A 22,751-nucleotide genomic window follows, 5' to 3' on the forward strand; every position below is an offset into this window, starting at 1 on the left:
GAAAAAGTTGGGTTAAAACCCAACATTCAGAAAACTAAGATCATGGCATCTGGTCCCATCAATTCATGGCAAAAGGGTGGAGAAACAGTGGAAACAGTGACAGACTATTTTTGGGGGCTCCAAAATCACTGCAGATGGTGACTGCAGTCATGATATTAAAAGATGCTTGCTCCTTGGAAGAAAAGTTATAACCAACCTAGAAGCATATTAAAAAGCAGAGACATTACTTTGCCATCAAAGGTCCATCTAGTCAAAGCTATGGTTTTTCCAGTAGTCATGTATGGATGTGAGAGTTGGACTGTGAAGAAAGCTGAGCGCCAAAGAATTGATGCTTTTGAACTGTGGTGTTGGAGAAGACTCTTGAGAGTCCCTTGGACTGCAAGGAGATCCAACCAGTCCATCCTAAGGGAAATCAGTCCTGGGTGTTCATTGGAAGGACTGATGCTGAAGCTGAAACTTCAACACTTTGGCCACCTCATGCAAAGAACTGACTCATTTGAAAAGACCCTGATGCTGGGAAAGATTGAAGGCAGGAGGAGAAGGGCACGACAGAGGGTGAGATGGTTGGATGGCATCACTGACTCAATGGACATGAGTTTGAGTAAACTCTGGGAGTTGGATGGACAGGGAGGCCTGGTGTGCTGCAGTCCATGGGCTCACAAGGAGTCGGACATGACTGAGCGACTGAACTGAACTGAACTGATGTGAAAGAAGCCAATCTGAAAAGGTTACATACTGTGTGGTTCCTACTACATAACATTCTGGAAAAGGCAACAATATAAAAAAATCAGTGGTTGGCAAGGGGTTCAAGAGGAGTCAGAGGGATGAATAGATAAAGCACAGGAGACTTTTAGGGCAGTGAAACTATATTGTATGACACTTTAATGGTTGACACGTGGCATTTTATAATTGTCAAAACCTATAGGACTTTACATGGAGAAGGCAATGGCACCCCACTCCAGTACTCTTGCCTGGAAAATCCCATGGATGGAGGAGCCTGGTGGGCTGCCGTCTGTGGGGTTGCACAGAGTCGGACACGACTGAAGCAACTTAGCAGCAGCAGCAGCATAGGGCTTTACAACACAAAGAATGACCTTTAATGTCTGTAGATTTCAAAAAATCATTTTGCAGGTTGGGGGATCTCAGGGAAAATTGCAGACAAACAACATAATCTAACTAATTACAAATATATGAATTAAACTCACTGAATGGGGGAAAGGTGGTGGCCTAAGTAACATTGGTAATGGGTAGTCTATAATACTAAAGGCAAAAGGAGCTGCAGGTGAATACTGGACCCTAGTCAACAGTTTCCAGTGGGTGTCCAGGTTATCACTTCTTATACTGCTATACACGTATACTCTAATCAAACAACAAGTGGATGGTGAATGGTAGGAGTCAGGTTTCTCAGTGTTGGAGTGGAAAGGAGAGGAGCAAGAAGCAAAAATATTGAGGAGAAGGGCTGAATAGATATTTTTCCAAAGAAGAGATACAAATGGCCAACATGAAAAGATGTTCAAAATCATTATTGGGGAAATGTAAATCAAAACCACAATGAGATAGATATCACCTCAATCCATTAGAATAGCTATTATCAAAAAGGCAAGAAGTAATAAGTGTTGGAGAAGATGTGGAGAAAAAGGACCCCTCATGCACTGTTGGTAAGAGTATAAATTGGTGCCACCACTATGGAAAACAATATGGAGATTTCTCAAAAAATTAAGAATTAAACTACCATATGATTCAGCTATTCCATTTCTGGGTATTTATCTAAAGAATACAAACACAATAATTCAAAAAGGTATATGCACCTCTATTTTCATCACAGCATGTTTTAACAAATTGGACTCCTTTATTTATTCATTTTCTAAATCATAAAATCACTATGCACCAAGGTTTTGCCAAAAACTGACTATGCATCTACAAACTCTCAAATAAAGGTATACAAATTGAATCCATTATCTTTCCCTATACCTTTGAATGACATCATCATCTACCTAACTGACCGGGCCAAAAAATTGAGAATCATTCTAAATTCCTGTTTCTCTTTAACTGGGTCCTGTAGACCTTGTTGTTTAGTTGCTAAGTCATGTCTGACTCTTTTCCGACCCAATGGACTGTAGCCTGCCAGGCTGCTCTGTCGATCGGAATTTCCCGGCAAGAATACTGGAGTGGGTTGCCATTTCCATCTCCATTATCACAGCATTTTTTACAATAGCTAAGATATGGAAACAACCCCAGTGCCCATCAATAGATGAATGGATAAAGAAGATGTCCGACTCTTTGCAACCCCAGGGACTGTAGCCTATCAGGCTCCTCCATCCATGGGATTTTGCAGGCAAGAGTGCTGGAGTGGATTGCCATTTCCTTCTCCAGGGGATCTTCCCGACTCAGGAATCGAACCCGGGTCTCCCGCATTGCAGGCAGACGCTTTACCATCTGAGCCACCAGGGAAGCCATATATATATATATAATGATGGATTACCATTCAGCCATAAAAAAATGATGAAATCTTGCCATTTGTGACAACAATGGATGGACCTTGAAGGTATTATGCCAAGTGAAACAAGTCAGAGGGAGAAAGACAAATCTTGTAAAATTTCGCTCATGTGTGGAATATAAAAAGCAAATAAAATAAATGAACAAATAAAATAAATGAACAAAACAGACCAAACAAAAACAAACATGTGGATACAGTGAACAGAACATTGGCTGTCAGAAGGGAGGGGAGGAGGGTGAAACGGGTAAAAGGATGTCAACTATATGTGATAGCAAGGAATTAAATTTTTGGTGGTGAGCACACTGTAGTGTACACAGAGGTAGAAATAGAATGTTGTACACATGAAACTTATACAATGTTATAAAACAATGTTGGCTCAACTTTAAAGAATAGTAAGGAGAGCAGTCTAAAATGAATTAGAGTTCAAGACATCAATAAGAGCTCATGTTTAGCTCCCTCACCTATCAAGGACCACACGTTCATGGGGAACCTGGTGCTAGACGAAACCTGGTGCTACCATGGGGAACCACTGGTAGACGACCTGCTTCTGGGTTGGGGTTTTGTACGCAGCAGAGCAGCTCCCTTGCTGCAAGCTATTGAAAGTCTAAAGAAAGGTTTGAAAAAAAAAGTGAAAAAAAAAGAACTCATGTTTAAGTTTGTACCAGATACAGATATATATATGCTAGTGTGAAAGCCGCTCAGTCGTGGCCAACTCTTTGTGGTCCCATGGACTGTACAGTCCATAGAATGCTCCAGGCCAGAATACTGGACTGGGTAGCCTTTCCCTTCTCTAGGGAATCTTCCCAACCCAGGTCTCCCACATTGCAGGCAGATTCTTTACCAACTGGGCCACAATGGAAACCCATAGAAATTGCTAATAGATAAACGTATATGTTGTTAGTGGTAAAGAACCCGCCTGCCAGTGCAGAAAATATAAGAGATGCGGGTTCCATCCCTGGGTTGGGAAAGTCCCCTGGAGGAGGGCATGGCAACCCACTTAAGTATTCTTGCCTAAAGAATCCCATGGACAGAAGAGCCTGGCAGGCTATAGTCCATAGGGTCGCAAAGAATTGGACAGGACTGAAGAGACTTGGCATGGCATGCATATGTATATGTGGGATTATTATGCATACATATATATCTTTGTTTGTCAGTGAGAAGACCTAAAAGAAACAACGTCCCAGTGAAAAAGAGCATATCTACTACCAAGACCATGGTTTCTAAAACCAATCTTCAATAAAAGGAACCAAGGCTTTTTTGAGAGATGGCTTATTCTAGGTCTAGGGCAGGAAACATACAAAATGAGCCTGGACCATTTTGTGTGGCCAGAAAGTAAGGAAGTGCCCAAAACATACACACACACACTTGATGTGACATGTCAAAAGGAACCCAGAAGCCAAGTAAAAGAGCCTAGTGGCCAAAGTCAGAACAATTTGAGCAACAAAGTTAAGTAACATTGGATTATAACTCAAAGTATAAAATAAGTATTCATGAGTCCACAATGATATAAATATTAATAAATAAATGAATAAATTAATACACAGGGGAGAAAACACAAATCTCCAGTGCATAATTCCAAATAATGTAGACACACCACCCCAAGGAAGAAGGAGCATAACTCCCAACACTCAAGTGTAGACTGCACATAGAGACTTCCTTCCAAAGAATACAGTATTGAAAGGGGAAACAAAGAGTAACTTGACAGAAACTTTATCAGCCAGGCAATCAAAGAAAACATCAACAGTTATAAATCATGTTGATTGTATGTACCCTTGACATGTGATGAGAATGACACTTTACTTCTGTGATCTTCTTTCCAAAAACCTAGTCTAATCATGAGAAAATGGTCAGACAAATTCTAATATATAGCATTCTACAATATACTTGACCAGTACTCCTCAAAACTCTCAAGATCATCAAAAACAAGGAAAGTTTGAGAAACAGTTGCAGAGGAGTTCTAAAGAATTAAATTAAATGAGATATCCTGAAGAGGATCCTGGAAAAGAAAAAGGACATTAGGTAAAAACTAAGGGAAATGGAATAAACTACAGATTTTCCATCAATAACACATCAGTATAGGTTCATTAATTGTAACAAATAGTTCATTAATTGTAACAAATGGTTCATACTAATGTGAAAGTTAATTAATAATGGAGGAAATTGGAGGGACAGGGAATAGGACAATTCTCTGTACTACCTGCTCAATCTTTTCTGTAAATCTAAAATTATTCTAAAAACTAGTCTATTAATTTTTAAGAAGTGGTATATGATATAATCTTGACATTTTACCCAAAGAAAGGGGGAGGAGGGGCTTCCCTGGTAGCTCAGCTGGTGAAGAATCTGCCTGCGGTGCAGGAGACCCCAGTTCGATTCCTGGGTCGGGAAGATCCACTGGAGAAGGGATAAGCTACTCACTCCAGTATTCTGGCCTGGAGAATTCCATGGACTGTATGGTCCACCGGGTCACAAAGAGTCTGACAAGACTGAATAAACTGCAGACTTTAGTCAATAACACATCAGTACTGGTTCATTAACTGTAACAAATGTATCATACTAATGTGAAAGTTAGCTAATAATGGAGGCAATTGGGGGGAGGGGGAAGGGAAAAGGAGAATTCTCTGTACTACCTGTTCAATCTTTCCTGTAAATCTAAAACTATTCTAAAAACTAGTCTATTAATTTTTAATATATGATATAATCTTGACATTTTACCCAAAAAAAAGGGGGGGGTCCTTGGCTTAATTCAGTCATTAACCCAGTCTAAATTGAGTCCTTCCTACAGGTCAATCATGGAGAAGGAAATGGCAACCCACTCCAGTGTTCTTGCCTAGAGAATCCCAGGGACGGGGGAGGCTGGTGGGTTGCTGTCTATGGGGTGGCACAGAGTCCGACATGACTGAAGCGACTTAGCAGCAGCAGCAGCAGCAGCACAGGTCAATCAGGTACTGTGATAAGACACCAAAATATCAACAATGGTCATCTCTAGGTAGTGGAATTACAAGCCATTTTATCGTCTTCTTCATACTCTTCTACATGTTCTAAAATATGTGTTTTACATATGAAAAAAGTAAAATTAAAATTACTATGCAAGCATAGTGTAATATCACTCTTAGCTTAGACTGACTTTAATTTTTCACCCTCCTCTTCATTTCACTCAGCAGTAGTAGGTTGTACTGATTCACAGCTGGGAACAGTAAAGGAGGACACCCAGGCAGAATAAAGATCCTGTGGAATAATGATTCTGCGGAATAAAGATCCTACGGGAGATAGATGGTTGTAATGTATACTTTGTGCCTATAGATGTTAAATATATATGTATGTGTGTATATATTATTTTGAACTTCTACTTGCCTTACTAAATTCTTATAAGTAAAATATCCCATGTAACTATATTTGTAGATACTAAAATTGTTAAAAGGGAATCAACAGGATCTAATTATCCCCCAACTCATTGGGGGATATTTGATACTTTGATATTTTATTATGACTTTACTTGTTAAGTTTCACTTTAAAATTACTTTTTTGCAGGCTTCATTGCAAAACACTTTAGAGGGCCATGTGTTTATTTAAGTACTTGTTCCTTCATCTGCAAGTGTCATCTACTCAGAGGAATAACATGGCACAAAGACAACCTCTTCCACCTGTCTCATCTTTTTTTTAACCTGATCTAAAAATTCTCCCACAACTCACTAGATGAACAAATTTATAATAAAATGTAAATAAGCCAAAAGCAAGAGCTATAGGAGGGATTATGCATCTAGTATTTTACACACTTCCCAATTCATTTTATAAGCCAGAATAACCCTGATATCAAAACTTAAAGATATTAAGGAAAATATCTTTAAAAATACTAAGGAAAGAAAACTACAGACCAACATATAATACATTTGCCTTTCAATTTAGAAGATGATGTTACTTACAGTGATTATGACCTGAAGGTGCCTCAGTAAGGCTGCTCAGAAATGCACTGCTCACCACTGAATAAGAAAGAGATTTCCACCTCCTGTATTTTAACCAAGTTCACCATTCTCTCTAGGTGGGTTTTCTATTAAGCAATCAGCCTTGTGCAAATAAAAACTCTTCTAATATAAATATCATGTCTTATCAAATCAGAATGCCTTAGGCATCTGTAACTACAAAGCCCAGAGTGAAAACCACCACTGAGTGACAACATTCCAGAGGTGCCTCTGACATCACATCACTCACTGCACATAATACCCGATGGTACAAGGTCTATGACTAATGAGTGAGCAATACCACACTGGTATAAATCTCCTCACACCAAGGAGAAAAGACAAAATCAGAAATGTACCATAAATATTGTCACTTTTTTTTTCTAAATGTCTTTATTCTTCTACAAATATTTATTGAGCACTTATTATATGCTGTATACTGAAAATGTGAACAAGACAGATCCAAACTAAAAGTTTACAGTCTACCAAAGAATAAAGACTTTAATAGACAATTAGAATAAACTGTGATACGAGTTATAATAAGAAAAGTGAGGGAGGCACACACCCATAGTAGATGCGCCTAGTCTAGAGGGAAGTAAGTTAGGGAGATCTCCCAGAGACCTAACCTTTCATCTGAAACCCCGAGATCAGCAGGTCGAGTATGTATGTTGGGGTGGGGAGGAGCTGGTAGAATGAGGAAAAGAATGGCACCAGCATGGAAACACCGTGTGCACAGGTCCTAAGGTGACAGATCTTAGTTCAGCTGGAGAAACTGAAAGAATTCTAACTTGGAAGCAAGAACACAAAGGTTAGGGGTAAGAGCAACAGTGATGAAAGATTATTCTGGAAGGCAAGTTTGTAGCAATATACAGTATTTTGTACTAAAAGTAATCTATAATGATTTAAGTAAGTAAGTAAGTGAAGTCGCTCAGTCGTGTCCGACTCTTTGCAACCCCATGGACTATAGCCTACCGGGCTCCTCCATCCATGGGATTTTCCAGGCAAGAATACTGGAGTGGGCTGCCATTTCCTTCTCCAGGGAAACTTCCCAACCCAGGGATCGAACCCGGGTCTCCTGCATTGTAGGCAGACGCTTTACAGTCTGAGCCACAAGGGAAGCCTAGACTAATGATTTAAAGTCCCATATTAAAAAGATAAACACAGCTCTGACAAACATGCATCTTCCTATTATAATTCACAGCTTCCCTAAAACATAGATTTCTTCAGCTTCCAGGCAGCTTATGAATGTCTATTTCATCAAACCAGAGTAGGAAAGGAAAATAGGAAATGAAAACTGAAGGACAAGGGAAGGGAGGGTATGCGGGAACTTGTAGACACGATATAATCATCAGATCCCTGGGAGAAACCACTGCAGGGTCTAAGGCCAGCTGAAAAGATTCTGACTTGACAGGATGCACCCAAGATCTCTAGGTTCTGTAGACTGGTGAAAGTCTTTGACATTCTCCCAAGCCTCTCACCTTGTCCATTTTATGAGGCTACAAGGGGATATTTCATTTACTTAGAGGAGAATGACATCTTAAGGGTCACATTTTTCAAACTACTAAAAAATAAAGGTTGCCTCCATCTATTTTCTAAGTACTGCTCCTAACACACAGAAAGAACAAAATATTTAAGTTGGCGTTCTTTAATAGTTAGAAAAAATTTTTTTGATATATTGTTTCTAAAATTCAAAAGTTCACTTCAATCAGCCTTCTAATTTGAAGGCAGGATGAATGACCAAATGCTGCTGAAAACAACTCCACCAACCAAAAACCAATCAAAGTGTTCCTAGAGGGGATATTTTGCTAAAGTATTTGAACTACTAAAGCAGAACTCACATTTCTGAAAAGAAGGATACCATAAATTTCTGTCTATACTTGCATTACACCCAAGAAAATATTTGAGATTTTTGTTGGCACAGGGTGAAATGACTCAAAACTAATTCTATTAAGTTTAATGCTGGGCAGTATTTCAGCCCTCTCATTAGTTCAAAACAAAACAAAACAAAAAACCCAAGTACTTGCAAATGTTCTTTAAACGTGAATGGTTGTCCTGGCTGGCTGGGCACAATCACAGAAATATCTGTTTTCTCACTGCTGCTGTTTTGACAGTCATTTTAACTTCAATAACCTTCTGCTGACTTCAATCATCTCTCCTTACCCCACCCTCAGCCTCCTGTCTTATCATAGCACCTCCAAGCCTGTTGGTAGCCACATTCTCAATGGGAGAGGAGGTCAGAGGTAAAGAGACAGGAGAGAAAGAGTAGGAGATGAGAGGAAATTCTGTTCTCCTTTCTCTCTGGGTCCCTTCACTGGCTCTCACCTCCTTTCTAGGTGAAGCCCATTCCCTTTCTCATTCTGGCTTATTCAATAGGCTCTTCCTTAACCCTGGGAACTCCAACCTAGCTCTCACCCAGCTCCTCATACCCTTCCCAGTCCTGACCATTGGAGTCATTCCCCAGTCACAACGCCACCATCAGAGCTTGGAGTTAGGGAACAGGGGATTAAAGGAGCGCTCCCACTAACAAAGAGGAAGCCAACAGAAGGGGGAATGGCCCAGGCTTCAGGACTGAAAGGGTTTCTGGAGTCTCAAATTGGACGATCATTCCCCATAAAAATATGCTTACAGAATTCTCCTCTAGGGAGCTTCCCTGGTGGCTCAGTGGTAAAGAATCCGCCTGCCAATGGAAGAGACACAGGTTCAATCCCTGCATCTGGAAGACACCCCTGGAGAAGGAAATGACAACCCTACGCCAGTATTCTTGCTTGGGAAATCCCATGGACAGAGGAGCCTGGTGGGTTACAGTCCATGGGGTCGCAAAAGAGCCAGACACGACTTAGCGATTAAACAACAACAATTCTCCTCTAGGTAAAATACAAAAGGGTTTGTTTTTTTTTTTTAAATACATGACATACAATTAAGTTTAAAATTTCAATAAACAGTGCTTGCTTCGGCAGCACATATACTAAAATTGGAAAGATACAGAAAAGATTAGCATGGCCCCTGTGCAAGGATGACACGCAAATTTGTGAAGCGTTCCATATTTTTAAAAAGAATGCATTTGAATCAGTTCTAATGAGGTGGATGAAACTGGAGCCTATTATACAGAGTGAAGTAAGTCAGAAAGAAAAACTCCCATACAGTATACTAATGCATATATATGGAATTTAGAAAGATGGTAATGATGACCCTATATGCGAGACAGCAAAAGAGACACAGATGTAAAGAACAGTCTTTTGGACTCTGTGGGAGAAGGTGAGGGTGGGATGATTTGAGAGGGTAGCGTTGAAACATGTATATTATCATATGTGAAGAGGATCGCCAGTCCAGGTTCGATGCATGAGACAGGGTGCTCAGGGCTGGTGCACTGGGATGACCCCGGGGGATGGGATGGGAAGGGAGGGGGGAGGGGGGTTCAGGATGGGGAACACATGTGCACCGGTGGCTGATTCATGTCGATGTTTGGCAAAAACCACTACAATATTGTAAAGTAATTAGCCTCCAATTAAAATAAATTAATTAATTTAAAAATAAAAAAATAAAACAAAATAAAATTTGAATAAACAACCTTTACTGGGTGAACATGTAAGTTTTTGAGATCAATTTCCAAAATATATAATAAAAAATTATACATAGCTTCTAATCCTGATCTATGAGAACCATTGTCCTTTCTTGTCCGGCATTAGCACTAATGCCCTGAACAGTCTTATCAGAGAAATACATAATTTTATGATCCACGAAATAGTGTTTAAAAATGGGATGGCCTGGGAATCAACTTAGAGAACATGGTTCTTTTTCCCACGTGGGGAAAAAAGGTATTAATAAAGAAAACACCTAAGTAAATGTTAGAAAACAATCTACTCACTATTTAAAAAAAAAAAACACAAAATCTAGGGGCAGGATGCTACTTCAGACTCCTTTTAATTTTCAAGGATACCTACATCTTTTCTAATTAAAATGCTTAATTTATCTTATAGATACTTAACTCTGAACACTTTGAAGGAGTTAAAGCCTTAAAGATGAGATGTGACCCTTTGAGGATGAAGCTGCTGCTGCTAAGTCACTTCAGTCGTGTCCGACTCTATGCAACCCCATAGACAGCAGCCACCAGATTCCACCGTCCCTGGGATTCTCCAGGCAAGAACACTGGAGTGAGTTGCCATTTCCTTCTCCAATGCATGAAAGTGAAAAGTGAAAGTGAAGTCGATCAGTTGTGTCTGACTCTTAGCGACCCCATGGACTGCAGCCCACCAGGCTCCTCCATCCATGGGATTTTCCAGGCAAAGTACTGGAGTGGGGTGCCATTGAGGATGAAGATGGAAACTTATCTGGAAAGGAGGCATATAGAAAATGTTGGGATTGTGGAGAAGAGAAAGGGGATCAAGGAGAAGAGGGACTCCTCTCAGGAACCCATCCCAGGAGTCCTTTGTTTGAACTGATGTCCCATAGGTAGGGAGTACAGATCTGCATCATCCTCAGGACTTCCCTGAGTGAGCTGCTAACAGTAAGACAGCCTTTCCAGTAACAGACTATGGCCACGCACTTGGCCATGCCTAACAAATCATGCCTGCCAAACCAAAACAATCTCCACCTTGGAAATAACAGAAGACCACATTTCATTCCAGATATTGGGGCATTCTATTTAATTAAGTGTCACAACTTTCCCTTTAGTAACATATTGCTATTTTACAGAAGCACCCTGGTTACTGATCCAACTTCTACAAAGTCTCATTGACAGCTTCTGATAGAAACAAACAAAAAATAGTCATTACTGATTCCTTGTCACAAATATACTGAAGGTATCGGATCATTAGTATTTCTGCAGTAACTTAAATATCTCAGTAAAATCAAACTTCTGAAACTTCAGTGTTTAATTTTCCTACTTTAATGATGGAGGGCTTCCCAAGTGGCTCAGTGGTAAAGAATCTGCCTATCAATGCATGAGCCACAGGAGACATGGGTTAGATCCCTGGGTGAGGAAGATCCCCTGGAGGAGGAAGTGGCAACCCACTCCAGTATTCTTGCCAGGATAATCCCATGGACAGAGGAGCCTAGCCGGCTACAATCCATGGGGTCAGAGAGAGTCAGACATAACTGAGCATGTATGCACACACGATGGAAGCCTTCATTGAATCTTGTCTTGCTTATTTTCACACCAATTAAATAAAATTATCATAGTGAGGGGGGAGGAAATGACTTTTACTGTGCTTAAAACTTGTTTTAAACCTTGCATTAAATTTTTCATCTGGCAATCAATTGTAATCCTTTAAGGCATATATTTTGCTTTTTGTTAAGAGGTAAAACTTGTTGGCAACGCTAAAATCATACCGACCAGCTTTGTTTTAGCTTGCAGGAAGTTGTCAGCATACAATAGAGAAAATGTCAACATGTTCTCCTGTGGTTTGCTTCACCTGCTGATTGTTTCTGCCCCATGACCCAAGAAATGTGTGGTGTTTATATTTTTAATTCCTCTACCTCCTGAAGGTGAAAAAAATGACAATAACTATACACATATAGCATAGAGAAAACAAAAACTGGAAACTAAAACACAGATAGTACTATAGATTAAGTTTTAACTACTGACCAGTCTGCAAATCTGAAGTAACACTTCTGCAATCTTCACTGAATCTATCCTACAGAAATATTTGCATATATAGGCAAAGATGCAGATATGTTCTCTACAGCACTATGGAAATATTTAAAAAATTGTAAACAATCTAAACATCCTTTAATAGGGGAATAATTAAATTTGAAACACTGTACAGTAGTTTAAAATGAATATATATATGAATATATACATAGATTTATATGGGAAAGCTTACAATGGTGTGATGTTAAAAAACCAATTTCTTTTTTTCTGTTTTTCATTGAACTATAGTTGATTTACAGTATTGTGTTAGCTTCAAGTATATAGCAAAGTAATTCAGATACACATATATATTCTCTTTTACAGATTCTTTTCCAATATAGGTTACTGCAAGATATTGAATATAGTTCCCTGTGCTACAGAGTAAATCTTTGTTGTTTATCTATTTCATATATAGTGGTGCATATCTGCTAACCCCATACTCCTAATTTAGCCCTCCCTGCCTTCTCCTTTGGTAACCTTAAGTTTGTTTGTGAGTCTGTTTCTGTTTTGTAAGTAAGTCCATTTGTATTATTTTTAGATTTCATGCATAAGTGTTACCATATAATAGTTGTCTTTCTCCGACTTACTTAGTACAATAATCTCTAAGTCCATTCATGTTGCTGCAAATGGCAATATTTTATTATTTTAAAATATTTATTTATTTGGCTGCACCAGGTCTTAGTTGCAGCATGTGAGATCTTGTTCCCCGACCAGGGATTGAATTTGGGTCCCCTGCATTGGGAGCTCAGAGTCTTAGCCACTGGACCACCAGGGAAGTCCCTATTTCATTATTTTTATGGCTGAGTAATGTGATATATATACATATCACATCTTCTTTATCCATTCAACTGTCAGTGGACAGTTTAGTTGCTTCTATCTCTTGGCTATTATAAATTGTGCTGCTATGAACACTGGGTTGTATCAGTTCAGTTCAGTCGCTCAGTCGTGTCCGACTCTTTGCAACCCCATGAATCACAGCACGCCAGGCCTCCCTGTCCATCACCATCTCCCAGAGTTCACTCAGACTCACGTCCATCGAGTTGGTGATGCCATCCAGCCATCTCATCCTCTGTCGTCCCCTTCTCCTCCTGCCCTCAATCCCTCCCAGCATCAGAGTCTTTTCCAATGAGTCAACTCTTCACATGAGGTGGCCAAAGTACTGGAGTTTCAGCTTTAGCATCAGTCCTTCCAAAGAGCACCCAGGGCTGATATCCTTTAGAATGGACTGATTGGATCTCCTTGCAGTCCAAGGGACTCTCAAGAGTCTTCTCCAACACCACGGTTCAAAAGCATCCATTCTTCGGTGCTCAGCTTTCTTCACAGTCCAACTCTCACATCCATACATGACCACAGGAAAAACCATAGCCTTGACTAGACAGATCTTTGTTGGCAAAGTAATGTCTCTGCTTTTCAATATGCTATCTAGGTTGGTCATAACTTTTCTTCCAAGGAGTAAGCATCTTTTAATTTCATGGCTGCAGTCACCATCTGCAGTGATTTTGGAGCCTCAAAAAATAAAGTCTGACACTGTTTCCACTGTTTCCCCATCTATTTTCCATGAAGTGATGGAACCAGATGCCACGATCTTCGTTTTCTGAATGTTGAGCTTTAAGCCAACTTTTTCACTTTCTCCTCTTTCACTTTCATCACGAGGCTTTTGAGTTCCTCTTCACTTTCTGCCATAAGGGTGGTGTCATCTGCATATCTGAGGTTATTGATATTTCTCCCGGCAATCTTGATTCTAGCTTGTGCTTCTTCCAGCCCAGCGTTTCTCATGATGTACTCTGCATATGTTAAATAACCAGGGTGACAATAGACAGCCTTGATGTACTCCTTTTCCTGTTTGGAACCAGTCTGTTCCGTGGCCAGTTCTAACCTTTGCTTCCTGACCTGCATACAGGTTTCTCAAGGGCAGGTCAGGTGGTCTGGTATTCCCATCTCTTTCAGAATTTTCCACAGTTTACTGTGATCCACACAGTCAAAGGCTCTGGCATAGTCAATAAAGCAGAAATAGATGTTTTTCTGGAACTTGCGTATATCTTCTCAAATCAGAGCTTTTGTCTTATCTAGATATATGCCTCGGAATGGGACTGCTGGATCATATGGCAGTTCTATTTTTAGTTTCTTAAGGAGCCTCTGTATTGTTTCCCACAGTGACCACACCAATTTACCTTCCCACCTACAATGTAGGAAGGTTCCCTTTTTTCCACACTCTCTCCTGTATTTATTGTAGACTTTTTAGTGATAGACATTCTAACTGCTGTGAGGTGATAGCTCACTGTAGTTTTGATTTGCATTTCTCTAATAATTAGCGGGCTTTCCTGGTGGCTCAGCAGTAAACAATACACTTGCCAATGCAGGAGACACAGGTTTGATCCCTGGATTGGGAAGATCCCGTGGAGAAGGAAATGGCAACCCACTCCAGTTTATTCTTGCCTGGGAAATCCCATGGACAGAGGACCCTGGTGGGCTACAGTCCATGGGGTCGCAAAGAGTTGGACACAACTTAGAGACTAAACAACAACAACAATAATTAGCAATATTGACCATCATTTCATGTGCCTCTTGGCCATATGGATGTCTTTGGAGAAATGCCTGTTTAGTTCTTCTGCCCATTTTTCAATTGGGTTGTTTGTTTTTTTGACATTGAGTTGTATGAGCTGTTTGTATATTTTGGAAATTAAGTCCTTGTTGATCACATAATTTGCAAATATTTTCTCCCAGTCTATAGGCTGTCTTTTTGTTTTGTTTATGGTTTCCTTTGCTGTGCAAATGCTAAGTTTGATTAGGACCCATTTGTTTTTGCTTTTATTTCTATTGCTTTGGGAGACTGAACTAAGAAAACATTGCTGCAATTGTAGGCTCATGCAACTGCTGAGCCTATGTGCTGCAACCACTGAAGCTTCAGTTGGTTCAGTGGTTGCAGCACACAGGCTCAGCAGTTGCAGAAAATGTTCTGCCTATACTCTCTCCTAGGAGTCCTATGATGTCATGCCTTATATTTAAGTCTTTAAGCCATTTTGAGTTTGTGTGTGTGTGTATGTGAGGGAGTATTCTAACTTTATTGATTTACATGAGGCTGCCAGCTTTCCCAACACCACTTGCTGAAGAGATTGTCTTTTCTCCAATGTATAGTCTTGCCTCATTAGTTAAAGATTAATTGACCATAAGTAGTATGTGTTTATTTCTGGGCTCTCTATTCTGTTCCATTGATCTATATGTCTATTTTTGTGCCAAGACCACACTGTTTTAATTACTGTAGCTTTGAGTATTGTCTGAAGTTTGGGAAGGTCTATGCCTCCAGCTTTGTTCTTTTTCCTCAGGATTGCTTTGGAAATTCTGGGTCTTTTATGATTCCATATACATTTGGATTATTTGTTCTAATTGTGTGAAAAATGTCATGGATAGTTTGACAGGGATTGCACTGAATCTGTATGTTGCTTTGGGTAGCATGGCCATTTTAACAATACTAATTCTTCCAATCAAAGGTCATGGGATGTCTTTCCATTTCTTTGAATCATTTTCAATTTCCTTTACCCATGTGGTATAGTTCTTAGCACATAGGTCTTTCGCCTCCTTGATTAGGTTTATTAGGTATTTTTTGTACACAATTTTTTTAATTGATTAAAAATTTTTTTTGGTTGCACCAGGTCTGCATTGCTGTGCATGGGCTTTCTCTAGTTGCTTCTCATTGTGGTGGCCTCTCCTGTTGTAGAGCATAGGCCCCAGGTATGCGGGCTTCAGTGGTTGCAGCACGCAGGCTCAGCAGCGGCAGTGTGTGGCTCTAGGACACAGAGGCCTCAGTAGTTAGAGCACACAGGCTCAGTATTTGCAGCTCATGGGCCCTGGAATGCATGGGCTTTAGAAGTTGTGGCTCACAGGCTCTAGGGTGTGGGCTCAGAAGTTACAGAGCATGGGCTTAGGTGCTCATGTGGAATCTTCCTGAACCAAGGATTGAACTCGTGTCCTCTGCACTGGCAGGCAGATTCCTATCCACTGCACCACCAGGGAAGTCCCTGGACACAGTATTAAATGCGATTGTTCTTCACTTTCTCATAGTTCATTGTTAGTATAAAGAAATGCAAAAGATTTCTGTATATTAATCTTGTAACCCGCAACCTTGCTGAATTCATTTATTATTCCAATAGTTTTAGTGTGGAGTCTTTAGGATCTTCTATATATAATATCATCTCATATGCATATAATGACAATTTTGCCTCTTCCCTTCCAATTTGGACACCTATTTTTTCTTTTCTTTTCTGATTGCTGTGGCTAGGTCAAGTAATCTATATTCTTTTATGTTGTACAAATATTCTACAGTAAAAATGTATTCATAAGTTATTTTTGTAATTAAAAAAATATAGGGACCATAACACCTACCAGAATACCTAAAAATAAAGAATACAACATCAAGAGTTTGTGAGGAAATGGAGTAACTAATTCTCATATACTGTTGGTGGGAGTGTAAAAGAGGTTATAATCACTTTGGGAAACTGGTTTCCAATAAAATTAAATGTATTTATACCATAAGACTGGAGAAGGAAATGGCAACCCACTCCAGTGTTCTTGCCTGGAGAACCTCAGGGACGGGGGAGCCTGGTGGGCTGCCGTCTATGGGGTCGCACAGAATTGGACACGACTGAAGCGACTTAGCAGCAGCAGCATTCCATAAGACCCAGTAATTCCACTCCTAGATCTTTATTCAGGAGAAATGAGTGTTTATGTTACAAAAAAAGTTATACAAGAATTCTCATAGCAGCTATAATCATAGTAACCCAAAACTGAACAATTCAATTGTTCATCAGAAGAAAAATGAATAAGCAAACAACGGAATACTCACACAATGGATTACTACTTAGCAAAAGGATAGATAAATGATACACAGAACAACATGGATGAATCTCAAAAATATTATATTGAGGACAGACACAAAAGAGATCATACTGATTTATGAAATTCCAGAACTGGAAAGGAACTTTATTGGGAGATGGAAGTGTTTATGTCTTGATGTGAGTTGTAGTCACACAGGTGTATACATATATGAAAGTCATTCAGTTGTAACACTTAACGCTAGTGCATTTTATATACATTAATCACATCTTAATAAAGTACTGGGAAGGAAGAAAAGAAGAGGGAGGGATCAATGGATGAAGAGGCTCACACAAAGTGCTATCAAAAAGGAAAATTTATTTTAAAGGGAGGGTGATTTTAAGGAAATTTATTACAATGCAGTAAAGAGAGGTTGTCTATAACTTTCTAAGTTCCCAGGACACTTCTCATATTTGATTTATAATATACAGTACCTTAATTAATTCCAACTTAACTATCACATTGGTGTATGTATAAATATGTGCCATTGGATACATCTTAGCAAAGCTCCTATTATGTGAATAAAAATTTTATTTCCCCCATAACATACTAATATTAGAATATCAACAATGTTAGACGGAGATCCTAGATGAAATTTAAGTAATTCATAAATAATTTTATCAAAGCCATAAGCTTTCAGGAAAGCTTGCTCTCTGGATACTAAGACCACTCTGTTTCTGAGCCTACATCTGTCCTATCTTCCATGTAAAAACTGGATAGTAAAATTAAACAGTGGAACTCAAAGACTCCAAACCTGAAAAGCCATCTGTTAGAATCACCTAACCTATAATGCAGCACTGGTAAACCAGAAAAAGCAAGCAGTGAACTTGGAAACACAGGGGAAATAAATATGAATAAATGTAGCAGAAATTATAGGATTTCTGTACAGTGTAATGGTTCATAATGTGAAAAATTAGATCTATTATAGTTATGTCAATATGTTAAGATTCTCTGATGATGGTAGAACTTGAAATTTATCTTATTTTTCCTATATTTAAAGTGATTAAAAATTGTTTAAGTATTACACTTATATAATGAGTTAAAAACGTTATTCTCTTAACAGCATTAGAATTCCTCTTAGGAAGAGAATCACCATTGTTTGGCAAAGTAACCTGTTTCTTTCTGTGTGTGGGTGTTAGTGGGAGCCTAAACCAATAAACAGACAGTGAAACCACCTTTCTGTGTGGCAAGAGAAAAAAACCTTTTTTTTGTTTGTTTTGCTCCAGACAGGATACAGGGAGAAAGTGCCAGTGAGAAAGCGTAAGGCTGAGAACTACATCAGGTGAAAGGCCAGAGGGCATTGTCTCATGACTGGATTGGCAAAAGGGAGTTCAGGAACAGGAATGCCTAATATTCAATATGAAATCTTTTGCATAACTGCCATGGAAACCCTTCCTCCCTCTCCCTGTACCCCCTGACTCTGCAGTGATGTTTTTGACACTCACAGGGACTTCATGTGGACAGGACTTTGTGGAAATTGAAGACAAGGATATATGTCACGGCCATAGTTTCTCAACCCTGGCCCTACTGACATTTGGGGCTTGATAATTCTTTGCTGTAGGGCTATCCAATGCATTGTAGGAAGTTGAACAGCATCACTGGCCTCTACCCATTAGCTACCAATAGCACCTTCCCTAGTTGTGACAACAACAACAAAAATGTCTCCAAGTGTTGCCAAATGCCCCCTGAGGGACAAAACCACCCCATTTGGGAACCATGGAAGCAGGGGAACCTGGAAGGAAAGGTAACCTTGAGAATGCACACCCCTTGAGAATTCTTCAGATTTTGAGGAGATATTTGGGTTCCCACAATGAGGAATAGATCTTGCCTAGAGTTCTGAACTCCCTCATAGCTCAGTCGGTAAAGAGTCTGACTTCTGTGCAGGAGACCTGCGTTCAATCCCTGGGTCGGGAAGATCTCCTGGAGACAGAAATGAAAACCCACTCCAGTATTCTTGCTTGGAGAATACCATGGACAGAGGAGCCTGGCAGGCCTCAGTCTATGAGGTCGCAAGAGTTGGACACGACTGAGCGACTAAACACACACAGCACAGAGTTCAAAAGGCCTGGGCAGCCCAGCTAACATCTAGGACATACCCATAATGAAACTAAAATATTTCTACCAATTAAAAAAATTCTGTTTATTAAAATAGAAAGGGAGAAGGGAAAGATTGAACCTTTTTTTTCAACTGAGAAATAATGCAAAAATACTATTTACAGAAACACACATGCGTACAAAGCATTCTATGTAACAAGGTAAGGAACACATGTCTTTCTTAAGTTAGCAAGGAAGCTAACTTCCTCTTTCCTTCCTCCAAAAAGTTCTGATCTAAGGAAGGAAATGAAGAACATCCTGAAAGAACCCCTACAAACCTCCTCTAATTTGGAGGAGCAAGGATGACCCACTGACCCAAGCAAAAGGCCTATAAGTTTTCCTGTGGTGAAGCAGTTGCAGGAAGAGAGATCAACAGGACTTCCTCAAAGAAAAAAACTTTTTTTAAAATTTTATTTACCAAACATATGGTGTATAATACATTCTAGATATTATTCTAACTTCTTTTCAAATATTTAGTCCTTTATTTCTCATAAATTCAATGAGATAGGAACTTCTCTCGTGGTCCAGTGGCTAAGACTGTGCTCCCAATGCATTCGATCCCTAATCAGGGAACTAGATCCCACATGCTGCAACTAAGAGTTTGCATACAATTAAGAGTTGACATGAAATTAAAAGACGCTTACTCCTTGGAAGGAAAGTTATGACCAACCTAGATAGCATATTGTAAAGCAGAGACGTTACTTTGCCAACAAACGTCCGTCTAGTCAAGGCTATGGTTTTTCCTGTGGTCACGTATGGATGTGAGAGTTGGACTGTGAAGAAGGCTGAGCACTGAAGAATTGATGCTTTTGAACTGTGGTGTTGGAGAAGACTCTTGAGAGTCCCTTGGACTGCAAGGAGATCCAACCAGTCCATTCTGAAGGAGATCGGCCCTGGGATTTCTTTGGAAGGAATGATGCTAAAGCTGAAACTCCAGTACTTTGGCCACCTTATGCGAAGAGCTGACTCATTGGAAAAGACTCAGATGCTGGGAGGGATTGAGGGCAGGAGGAGAAGGGGGCGACAGAGGATGAGATGGCTGGATGGCATCACTGACTCAATGGACATGAGTCTGAGTGAACTCCAGGAGTTGGTGACGGACAGGGAGGCCTGGCATGCTGCGATTCATGGGGTTGCAAAGAGTCGGACACGACTGAGGAACTGAACTGAACTGAACTGAAGAGTTGGCATGGGCTTCCCTGATGGCTCAGATGGTGAGCACTGAATAGATGCTTTCTGACTGTGGTGCTGGAGAAGACTCTTGAGAGTCCCTTTGTCAGCCAGGAGATCAAACCAGTCAATCCTAAAAGGAAATCAACCTTGAATATTTATTGGAAGGACTGATGCTGAAGCTGAAGCTCCAATCCTTTGGCCACCTGATCAGAACAGCTGACTCACTGGAAAAGACCCTGATGCTAGGAAAGAGTGAAGGCAAGAGGACAAGGGGACGACAGAGGACAAGATGGTTGGATGGCATCACCAATTCAATGGGCATGAGTCTGAGCAAACTGCAGGAGATGGTGAAGGACAGGAAAGCCTGGCATGCTGCAGTCCATGGGGTCGCACAGAGTCAGACATGACTGAGAAACTGAACCAAACAACAAAACTTACCACAAAGAAAATATACAGGATCTATGAGAAAATATTAACCTTCAAAAAGAAAAATATCTTGAAGAACTACAGAAAATGTCTCCTCTGAAGTAGCCTTATTATTAAAGAACAGAAATGTTTAAAATTTTTCTATTCATATTTCCAACAACATCCAAAATGTCATTATGTCTATAAGCCAGATTTACAGATGTAATGAAAACAAAACAATGAATGGTGTGGAAAGAACACATGGAAATTTTTTTTAAATAAATAAATGCTGAATTTAAAACTACAATCAAATCAGTGACAGATGAGACAATAAAAGAGATGAAACACAGAGAATAAATTGGGGCCCAATATATTTACAATATAAACCCTAGTGTAACAGAATAAAAGCACTGACAATAGAAAAAACTTTCTCATGTTAAAGACCTTAAGACTATAGATCAAAAGGGTTCACTACATATCAGGCAAAAATAATCAAAAAGTCTAACTTTGAAATTATCCAGTGACATTTTTGAGAGCAAAGAAAAATATCCTATAAACATGCAGGCAGGCAGTGGGAGGGATGGGTTATAAAATAAATATATCAGGCTGGCATCAGACTTCTCCTCCACAAAATTGAAGACCAGGAGATACGGGTAAAACTTTGAGAGGTTAAGTTGAGAGGAAGGGAAAGGAATGGATCCTAGAACCTCATTCCCACAGCTAAGTTTATATGAAACTAGATAGACACATACTCAAACTCAGAGGCACTCAGCAAGTGTAGTATCAAAGTCCCCTTCCTGAAAAATCCACTCAGCATCACAGTCGCAATCGTCATCTACTAGGGCTTTCTGTACTATCCAATACAGCAGCCTCTGTGGCTACTGAGTAGCTGAAATGTAGCTAGCATAATTGAGGAACAGATTTGCTTTGGTTTTATTTAATTTTAGATAATTTAAATAGCTACATGTGGCCATGGTTACCCTTCCAGCAAAGTCTAAATATCTAAGAGATAAAGAGCTCAAGAATGAAAAAGCCATGGTACAAAAAGTATGCAATAAACAAGTTAAACAAAAATATCATTGTATTTCATTAAATATAAACTATCCAAAATATCATTATAGCTATGGTTTTAAATATTATGCAAATATCAAAAGAATTCTTATAACCTAATATACACAATAAAAACATTAATAATTCTGAATCTAAAATCTCAGATTATATAAGCCATGTCACATTTCACATTGGAGGAAAGAGTAGAAGATACTGTTTCATTCTTAACATTGCTAATCAAAGGGACATGGTTCATTTTGTTTGTTTTTTTTTAGCTATAAGGGTAAAACTATCTGGAATAAAACCAGGATGTATAACTTTAAAATCACTCAAAAGGAAAAAAAAAAAGAAAGTGAGTGATCTAAGAAGATGCTCAGGTGACCATAGCAAGTGAAAAACAGTAAGTGGAAAAATCAGTATACAAAACTATACACACAATATGTCCCAACTTTTAAAGTCTGTACAAAAGATGGCGGGTTCGCGGTGAGTAGCAGCCCAGATGACTATAATTGCCTATCCCTCAGCCAGATCCAGTGCATAAAAATGAAGAAACACATGATCTAGTACTGAAAACCAGATTAGAAGAAAAAAGCGAACACTTAGAGCAAGGACCCATGATAGAACAACTCAGTAAAATGTTCTTTACTACTAAGCACCATTGGTATCCTCGTGGACAGTATCACAGACGTCGTAGGACACTGAATCCTCCAAAAGACAGATGCTATTGATGTTTTCAGGAATCAAAGAGGAATGTTACCCTGGATCTCATTTGCCTTTTGAGAAGATACAATTGGGTGTATTCACTAATATGTTATATAGTAAAATAATAATAAAACATCTTTTCATATTAAAAAAAATAAAGTCTGTACAAATAATAAAAACTGAAAAATATGCATGGAAATTTAACAGTTGTTGACTATGGGTGACTGTTTTCTAAATCTTCTACGTGAGCAATACTATTTTTATAACCAAAAAATTTAGCATAAAAAAGAAATAAGGGACTTCTCTGGTGGTTCAGGGGTTAAGAATCTGCCTTCCAATACAGGGGATGTGGGTTCAATCCGTGGCTAGGGAACTAAGA

The 22,751-nt window shown here is 39.4% G+C and overlaps 1 protein-coding gene and 1 non-coding gene across 3 annotated transcripts in view; one reads left to right on the forward strand and one right to left on the reverse strand.

The window, feature by feature from the left end:
* Positions 1-22,751, reverse strand: part of SKAP1 (src kinase associated phosphoprotein 1) — a 304,655-nt gene that overhangs the window by 277,064 nt on the left and 4,840 nt on the right. The window lies entirely within an intron of this gene.
* LOC147351791 (U6 spliceosomal RNA) lies at positions 9,392-9,498 on the forward strand. Its single transcript, XR_015148502.1, has one exon. It is a non-coding gene; the product is annotated as a U6 spliceosomal RNA (small nuclear RNA).

The sequence above is a fragment of the Bos grunniens genome, chromosome 19 (genome assembly GCF_055505025.1).
Source record: "Bos grunniens cultivar Pamir isolate PY7600 chromosome 19, Bosgru_T2T1.0, whole genome shotgun sequence".
In the NCBI taxonomy this organism is placed as follows: domain Eukaryota; kingdom Metazoa; phylum Chordata; class Mammalia; order Artiodactyla; family Bovidae; genus Bos; species Bos grunniens.